Below are 9,448 nucleotides of genomic sequence, written 5' to 3' on the forward strand. Positions count from 1 at the left end.
TAGAATCCCTCCTGGTTTGTCCGTCACACCTGTGTAGCCACAGCAGAACGACTCACCCAGCCTGCCATCATCTGCTTCTGCAGTTATTGGGTAGCGTGTTTCTCTACTTGCTGGCTTATTAACTCTGGTCATCAGGACCCCCTGTTCTAGTCAAATGTGGGACCCATGCAGAGAAACTGGCTCGCTGTCTCCACAGATCGGACACTTATTAGTCGGGTGTAGGGAGGATGGGATGGTGCTAATTTATCGGCTGGTAATCCTAAGTGTCCTCTCCTCCTAAGATGTAGAGGGGCACACTCGGTTTGTTTGATGTTAGCTACACTCTGAAACTCAGCGCTGTGCGCACGTGGACGTGTGGGCCCGAGGTGTAGATCCCTGTGTGTGTGAGCCCTTTAAAAACTCCTCGTTTCCTCTCTCCACGTTCCCTCCACCACCCAGGTGCCACCTCGAACCCTGCTGCCTGATGTTTTTGTTTAGTTTTGTTTTTAACTTGGGAGACAACAACCCCCTTCGAAATGATGGGTGTTAGAACTAATGAGGGTGCTGGTGCGGGAGTGTAGAGCCTCTGCTCGTCCGAAGGTGTCTCCGATTCAGGACGTGGAGTCGGACGGTGGGCATCAGCCGTGTGCCGCGCGCATCCCGTCCCCCGACTCCGCACCACCCCCACGGCGGTCTGCGGGTCCGTGGCTGGGTCTTCTTCCAACACAAAGGGACATTCCACAGCGTCAAATGGTAGGGATTTGTGTACAATTATCTGGCCAGTTGAGGCAAAAGAAAATAACCGTTTGTCCAATTGTCCAAATGAGCTCTCTGGCCTGCCCTGAATGTTTAAGATAATTGTGTGGGCCCCCGTTTCAGCTCTGCAATCTGGCTAAAATGGACCATTTAAGAGAGACTCCACTCAGTGCGGTGCACATTGTAAATCGGGCTTAGTTAAGCTAGACCACTGGGTTTAGTGATCTCTGTTTGTCAACTGTTATGCTAAAATTGCTTTTTAGCTAATTGTCCAAATTCCGCCCCTAGGAATCACGATTTCTCTCATTTTGTAATTGTTGTAATGGAAGCAGAAGGGCTCTGGTTTGCATCATTTGATCTCTTTTGCTCAGAGGAAGTGCTGAGGGAATTAAATGGTTGTTTTTGTTTGTTTTTTTTTTTAACTTGGTGTTCTGATTCGGCACCATAATAGACCTCCATTTTCATCAGCTGTTAGGGAAATAGAGCAGCCCCCCTTCTCCCCCCCAAACCTCCCCCTTTTCCAGATGGGGAAACAGAGCCGACAGAGGGTTTGCCAGGGTCACGAGACTAGTGGAACGCACGGCGGGAACTAGAATCTTCGACTTCCCAATTTCCAGACCAGTACTGTTCCTGCTTATGCCCTTTTCATTGTTCATTTCTTTCCATAAAATTAAATGACCTTCTTCCAGAAAGATTTAATGGTCAAGATGTGATTTGGTAAAAGCTTCCTCAAGGATTTTTTTTTTTCTTATTACAAAGACTAGAGCAGACTGAGGCTAAGAGAGATTTGCCAACAGCGGTATGTCATTACCCCGAGCTCAGTTTTTCGTGTAATTGGTGTGAAGAGCTGGCTGCCGATGACTAAGGCTGCCGCCCAGCAGACAGTAACGCTGCTTTTGTGATATGCCTCGGTGTGCGTACGTGTCCATCTGCGGTTGTCTGCATAAAAGGTGTACGTCTGCATAAAACGCTGACCAAGATGGATCGTGTCATGTTGACGTTGTAAATAATAAAAAACAGTCTCGAGCAGAACTGATTTTACAGTTGCCTGAGAATGTAGCGCTTCATTTCCACGATAGGCAGTGGCTAGAAATTGATTTTTTTAAATCCAATTAAGCCTCAAGGTTGGTTATCCATTTAAAAGGTCGGCTGAGTTAAACGATGACAGTACCTTCAGTTCATGCTAATAATTAAATTTACACAGGACTTCAACACTTAACGTCCTGCCTTGTGGAGGCACCCGTCGTGTGTTTTTGCACAACAGCGGCAGGCGAAAGTCCCCGGCGAAGGTGCAGACACACAGCAGATCGTGCACCCTGACTTGCTAAGTGCCAGAGCTGGCTGCCATGCAGCCCTGTCACTCCTTCCCCTCGGACTGCCGCAGCCCCCCGCGCCTGACACTGTACCCCGCCCACCTCTCCTCTCCCTGTTCTATGGCCCCAGGAGTACTGGAGGATGGAGAGTAGCCTCTCATTTAAAGGAAAGGGGAAAAAAAAGAGGGGAACTCTTGGTATATACACAACTTGGTTTCACGTGCTGCTGAATTTATAATGTCACAAATCAATCATGTTTTAAAAACAGTACTTTATAGTGCGTACTTACTACATGTTCCCAACGTTTTAAGAAAAAGCCTTCAGAATGTCTTTTTATGGTTCTCATAGGTGATGTTTAAGTGTTACTGAATTTATGAAGATGTTAGGAGAACCACAGACCTGATTGGAATGCGTTTTACTCTGTTTGGGTTATAATGTCACTCAAGTTTCGTAAATCACCGAGAAGGGATAAGTGATCTGATTTCAAACCTAGCATTTTAACCTGCATGGTAATACGTGCAAGGTTGCTGCATCTTTGTGCTTCCCATCCATGACTAGGAACCGGCCCAAAATATGGAGCCTTCCAGAATCAGTGAGAAAAAAATACTGAATTTCCTTCTCATGGGCCTTAAAAAAAAAAAAAACCCCAACGATTTCTGGTGAATTTTTCCCTCCCCCAGCCTCACCTCCACACTGCTCAGCTCTACCAAAATCATCAGCAACAGATTCGGATTCGTCTTTACTTTTGAAGAGATCCACATTTAGATACTAAGATAGACGTGTTCCTTTACACAAGAGTGTTTCTGCAAAAAAAATGTGACTCAGGTTTTTGAAGACTGAGTCATTTTCAAGGCACTCGAGAAGCCTACTACTTCAGAGGATGCTATAAGGGAAGCTTTTCCTAAAGAAACGATTTCTTGATCAAAATAAACACGGACCCCTCGTTTCGCTTTCCTATACATCTCCATTTTATAGGCTGAGTTTGCTTCAAGGAATGTGGAACCACGTTTGGTCTGTTAATGATTTCTCTCTTACTTCCTTCAGCCACCCCATCCCCAGGCTCCAGGTCTTCAATATGCCCTTGAAAACTTTTACAACCACAAAAATAATTTTGCAGGTGTTGAGAAGTAAATAGAAATTTAGTTCCCGAGACATGAGGGTCATTACTATCTGACACTCTCCCCTTCCTGGGAGAATCATTTAGGCTGCTAGCACGGCCAGGGGGCTCCGAGAGCAACTCATTCAGCCCTCATTTTATCGAGAAGCCCCGAAAACTGATGCTAAGAAGGCATGCTTTTTGTTGTTCATAAATGATTCCACTAGTAACGTTTTTATTAACACATTCTGTCGTCCCACTGATCCTGGAAGGTTAAAAACAAACACAGGACTTGAGATGAGACTACAGAATGTGCTTTTAAAGCAAAGCGCAGAAGATGACATGCAATATGCTGTCTTTTGTGTAAGATCCGTGAATATATATCGTCTTTTTTTTTTTCAAAAGGAAACAAGAAAGATAAACTAAAAAGTAATAAAAATGGTTACTGTGGGAGAATGCGGAAAGGGGTGGGACAGGAGATTTCTCTGAGCGTTCCTTTTTACAGCTTCATCTCTTGAACCGTACAAATGTTTTACGTGTTCAAAAACTGAAAATGTAAAAAAAACTACAAAACAGCTGTAAAACAAAGAATGTTGCCCGTCATCCAGTTCTACCTACCATATACCCTGAAAGGAATTCAGGGTGGAGATCAGGAATGAGGCCCTCTGTGCTCTGGGAAAACAAGGAGAACAGGCCCTCAGATAGTTAGATCTTTTCAGGAGAAAATTTCATGAACCTAGATTCTTGTATCTTCCCATACTTAGAAAAGTGCTGAAATCTTGAACTGAGGTATCTGTTCCTCGTGACTAATAGTAACCTTCTACCAAGACGTGTGCTTGATAGCACCTACCCCTTCTCCAATATCACATATATACTGACACCTCCCCCCGCCCCACCTCTTTGGAGCAGTTCCTCAGAGCTCCTGGGCTAGAGTCCTCAGTGAGTCCCCAAATAGAACTGAACGCACGGCTCTCACGTTGTGCGTTTTTACTTCAGTTGACCCAGCAAACCCTTATGTTGAATACAAATAGAAACAGGAATCTAGATGGACGTCAGATAGACAGACCACACAGACACGAAGTAAACTTTGAAGATCTCAGTGGGATACATTCTAAGAACATGAAGGAAGAAAGGAAGGAGGGAGGGAGGGAGGGAGGGAGGAAAGAAGGAAGGAAGGAAGGAGGGGAGGAAGGAAGCTTGATGCGGTAGGTTTGTTGTCAGGAGTGGACGCTATTTGGCGAGAGTTGTAGGAAAGTACAACTGAGTGTCCCTATAAAACAAATTCTACTGCTGTCCTCTAGAAGGATTGGGAGCGGTGACACCCAAGGAGCTGTGAGCACACCTGGAATGCAGTTCTGGGTTTCTCCATAGGAAGCTCTTACTTTCTTACCAGCCACTCCCCCAACCAAAAGGAAACAGGGTTCCTTGGAAGTGGCTGGCTGTAGATGTGGGGCAAGGAAGGGACACTGTGACCCCCGGGGGTCATCTTATTGTTCCAGAAAGGACAGAAGTACACAAAAACCGATAGGGACATGGGAAAAAGACACAGGAGCCTGCCTGCTGGGCTCTCATCGGCCTAAGTGGGGACGCTTGGAGCAGAGATGCTGAAAGATACCCACTTACGTATGTCCTCAGTGGGGGAAAGGCCGGCATCCTGGGCTTGCAGCCACTGCAGTCGCCCAGGCCCTGTCTTGGGTTCAATGCTCTTCTGTCACCATCTTGAAAAAGAGGCTCCGCATTTTCATTTTGGCCCTAGACCTCCACAGGTGATGGGCTTCTTTACTCAAGAGTACCAGGCAGGGCTTCCCTGGTGGCGCAGTGGTTGGGAGTCCGCCTGCCAATGCAGGGGGCGCGGGTTCGTGCCCCGGTCCGGGAAGAACCCACATGCCGCGGAGCGGCTGGGCCCATGAGCGTCCGGAGCCTGTGCTCCGCAATGGGAGAGGCCACAACAGTGAGAGGACCGCGTACCGCAAACAAACAAAAAAAAAAAAAACCAGGCAGCAAGTGTAGAAGGGATAAGCTAGCTGGAAAATAACCATGCTGCAACCAGTCCTTGATGCAGGCAGAGATCATTATTGGATTTGAAAGCCATGGGGGAAAGGTTGTCAGGAAACAGAACATTCTCATCGTCTCAGAGTGCCACTCCACACATTATAAAGAGGAAGCTGATTTCCATTCTATTCGGTATAAAGGGGGAAGTGTGCCTTCACCATGAAGAGATCTGGCCGACCCCGCTTAGACCAAGTTACCAGCCTTGGCCAATAAGGCGAGACAGCCTAGGTTATGCGGTTCCTGATGGGGCCCAGTGGGAAACACAATGTGCACTGTTGCCAAAAACATCTAACCCGAATCTAATCATAAGGAAACCATCAGAGGAGTCCAGACTGTGGGGACCTTCTGTGAGACGCATCAATGTCAGAAAAGACAAAGGCAGGGATTGTTCTGGATTAAAGGAGACCAAAGAGCCTTGACAACCCAGCAGAACGCCTGATCCTTACTTGGATTCTGGATTTAAAAGGAAAAGGCCATGAAGGACATTTTGGGGACAAATTAAAGGAGTTTCAATGGGAACTGCATATTAGGTGATAGAATGGCTTCTGTGTTAAATGTCCATGGCTGTTGTCATCATGGGGGCTGGTGTCCCTGTTCCTAAGAGAGATGCACAGAGGCATTTAGGGTTAAGTGTGTGCAGCTAACTTTACATGATGCAGAGAAAAATACCTATATATACACCCATACACATCCATACACATATATATGAACCTAGGTGAAGCGCATATTCATTGTACTGGTTTTTCCATAAGTTCATGCATTTTTCAAAAAAGTGTTTAGGGAAATGTGATTTTTATGGCAATCAGTTAATTTTCAATCCTTGAGGGAACATACAAATCTTCTAGTTGCCACGTCTGACGCAGTATTTACAAAATGTAACTGGGAGGCTCCCTGAGGTCCAGGCGTGGTGATGGAGGGCACACGCTGGACACAGGCAGCCTCCAGGGAGGTCATGCACGGGTCACCCACCACCTTTCTTGGATGGGAGCTCCCTTGCAGGCCAGCTGCTCCATGGAGGGAGGTGGCTGGAGCCAAGCCTTCCTCTGCATCCTCTGCGAACAAGAAGCAGCAGGTCATTCTCAACCAGGAACAAGCCCTCCCTTGAGGCACGTCCACTGGCTTTCAGTGGCCCGCAAGGTCAAGTCCAAAGGCCAGGGCTCAGCATACATCTCACGCACACTTTATGTGCAGCCACGGGAGCCACGGTGGTTCCAGAATGGGCCCTGCCCGTTAGTAGTACTTTGGGTCTTCGCGTGAGCGATTCCCTTGTCAGGGATCAGACTGGCCGGCACACCTGCCCTCAAGACCCAGCTCAAATATCTCATCCAAACTCAGTCTTCTCCCAGTGACTGAATTTCTTGGTTTTACTGCTGTGTTTGTTCCTTCACCCCTGTGCGCACGTGCACACACGCACACACGCACGTGCGCGCACACACACACACACGCACTGCTGCACATCCCCAAAGCCTGACCTGGCCTGAAGCTCTTCAGAACTGGTACTCATATGTTTTGATTTTATATAGGTAAACTCTGGCATGAAATTAACACAAAAATGCACATTTCATACACAGAGAGCCATCTTACATGATATGACTTAAGTATTATGTTCTAGTGTGTAACCTGTACCAAAAAACTTCCTAATATGTCCTGGGAACTTTATTCTGATTTCTTCCAGAAGATTTTAGTCTTTTCCTCAACTCCTAAATTAAAAGTCTGAAGACCCAGTTGAGTTTGGAATGAGTTTCAAGTCATCAAAAACATGAGTTACTTCTTGGGTTGCATTAAAGAGCCTGGTAAGTTGTTTTAAATTTTCATTTTTTAAGAAAATTAAATTGAGGTGAATTTTTCATTGACAGTGAAATATATACTAAGCTCAGGATTAATACCTTCATAAAAATTTATCTAAACAAAGTGGGGCCTGTCTTATTTATGTTGAAGTCTGCAGAGTCTGCAGAGAAAAGGGGAAAGTACTTTCCTGGAATATAGTTATATCTGTCACAAGCGGCATCTTGAGGAAATTGGCAGGCGTTTGAAGTGGAATAATTCCTTAGTGTTCTGTTTAGTTTGGATTTCTTCGATTCAGGGATGGCTTAAAACCAGAATCAGGAATATCTGCTTCTAACAAGCATCTACCATTTTCTCTTGCTTTGTGTACGTAAGTGTTCAATAAATGTTGGTTACATTTAATCATCTTGTTCACCCTTTCTTGGGGCCATCGGGGTTATTCAGTCTATTATTAAATACGGAAGAATTCTAAAGGGAAAGATGGTCTACCAGCAGTTTCTCTGCCCCCCTCCCACCCCCCAACTCCCTGTACACAAACACTGCCAGATCTGGCTTTCTGAAATGTGGCTTAGATCCTCCCTCACTTTGCAAAAGTCTATGGATTGAATCAAAGACTCCCTGGTCCCCCTGACCCTGCTCCTTCCCTAGTCTCTGGCAACCCGCTGCTCTTACACTCTGGTTTCAGAGCCCCGTGGACACGGGGGTCCGTGCCTCCCCCCATCCCCGTCCCGTCCCGTCCCATCCCGTTAGCCTGCGTAAGTCCTATTTCATCCATCAGGCCAGGGCTTAATGTCCCTCACCTTCCAGGAAGCCCTCCCCACCGCCCCCAAGTGCCCCACACGCCTGTCTGCAGCATGTTTGCAAACAGAAGAAGGAGTGATAGATCTTCATACATGCTCTTCGTACCCTTTACAAATGTGTGAAAACATTCAGCTGCTTTAAAATCTTTTGAGGAAAATAAGCTCCAATTAGCGCCGACTTTTGTGTCGGGAAAGCTGAGGGTTTCGAAGGAATTCCTTTCACTCAGTCAGAAACTGAGGGCTGCTCTGTGCCAGGCCCTGAAGAAAGAGGCTCTGGTCCGTGGGATGCTTGGGGCCGTCTGCCCTGTGCCAGGGACAGACGTGGAGGGAGCAGACAGGGAAGATGGGAGTGTGGCTCGTGCGTGGGTGGCGCAAGTCACAAGTCAGGGAGTCAGGGACACGCTGGGAGGTCAGCGGCCGTGGCGCTTGGCTGCCACACTAGAGAGTTGGCTCTGCTGCTTTTTAAGGTTGGTTATGAAGAGAAAACTCTAAATATAAGAGGACGGGTGCATGGAACTAGCTGAGGTAGCAGAGAGGGGTGCCAACCAAAGACCCTTGAGCAATCAGGATGTGGACGGGATGGAGTGACAGGTGTTTATCTTTAAATGACTCCTGGTAGAGCTTCCTCAACTGGGTCCCCACCCCTCGGACCCTCGTACCTGAGCCGCAGTGGGAGCCGGGCACACTCACCATCCACCAGGTGCCCCCCACCCTCTAGGGGCCCCTCCACTAGCCTTCCCTCCTCAGCGAGGGGTGGGCTCAGGGGTCTTGTAAACCACTGGCTGTCCCTCCTCTCTCCCTAAGCGCGGTGGGAGGCTGCAGGGACAGCTTCTCGCAAAGGGATGGTCTGGCGAGGTGATGCCTGGGTTCATAACTGGCCATCCTAGAAGCGGCAACCTGAATGGACACCCAGTCCCCGGTGCCCTCGTGACATCCAGGACAGGCCTGGCAAATACTGGGGTCTGACAAAGGTTCAGGAACCCACTAAGGAGAAGGGGACTATGTACACTGCCTAGCATGCCAGGGGGGGCCTCGTGCGACTGGGAGCTGGCCCGAATCCAAGAATCACCCAGCCAGCCCAAACGCGACAGGGTGTGGCGAGGGCTCCGGGAAGGGTCCAGCTGGACCGCCACTGCCGCTCAGAGACCCCTGGGAGGCCTGCCTCTCCTCGGGGCTGGGCTGGCTCAGGGCCCACCTAGACTGTGGTCTGGTGGACGGGCTGGGGTGGCCTTGAGGTCGGGCCTGCGTCTGCTCAGGACCTGCTGGAGCTCAGGTCCACTAGGGTCCGCTGGCAGCCTGCCGGGGCTGGGGGGCCCCTTCCCGGAAGTACCGTCTGGAGAACTGTTTCCTCACTAGCACGGAAGGACCCACCTCGGGACCTGCCCCAGGGTCAGGGCCTGCCACGGTCTGAGGCCTGCCGGGGCTTGAGGCCTGCCGGGAATGGGGCCTGGTGGGGCCGGGCCTGGGCCTACTGCCTGCGGTGCGGGGCCTGGCGGAGTTCGGGGCCCGCCACGGGCCGGGGCCTGCAGGTCCGGGCGGCCCCGGGCCGCCCAGCCCGGGCCTGCCCCCCGCCCCGCCGGCCCGGCGCCCCCTCGCGCCCCGGGCGGGCCCTGCACGTCTCGCGAGCGGCCCGGAGCGGCGGGGGAGGCGGGGCCGGCGGCCGGGCA

The sequence above is a fragment of the Pseudorca crassidens genome, chromosome 15, assembly GCF_039906515.1.
Source record: "Pseudorca crassidens isolate mPseCra1 chromosome 15, mPseCra1.hap1, whole genome shotgun sequence".
Classification (NCBI taxonomy): Eukaryota; Metazoa; Chordata; class Mammalia; order Artiodactyla; family Delphinidae; genus Pseudorca; species Pseudorca crassidens.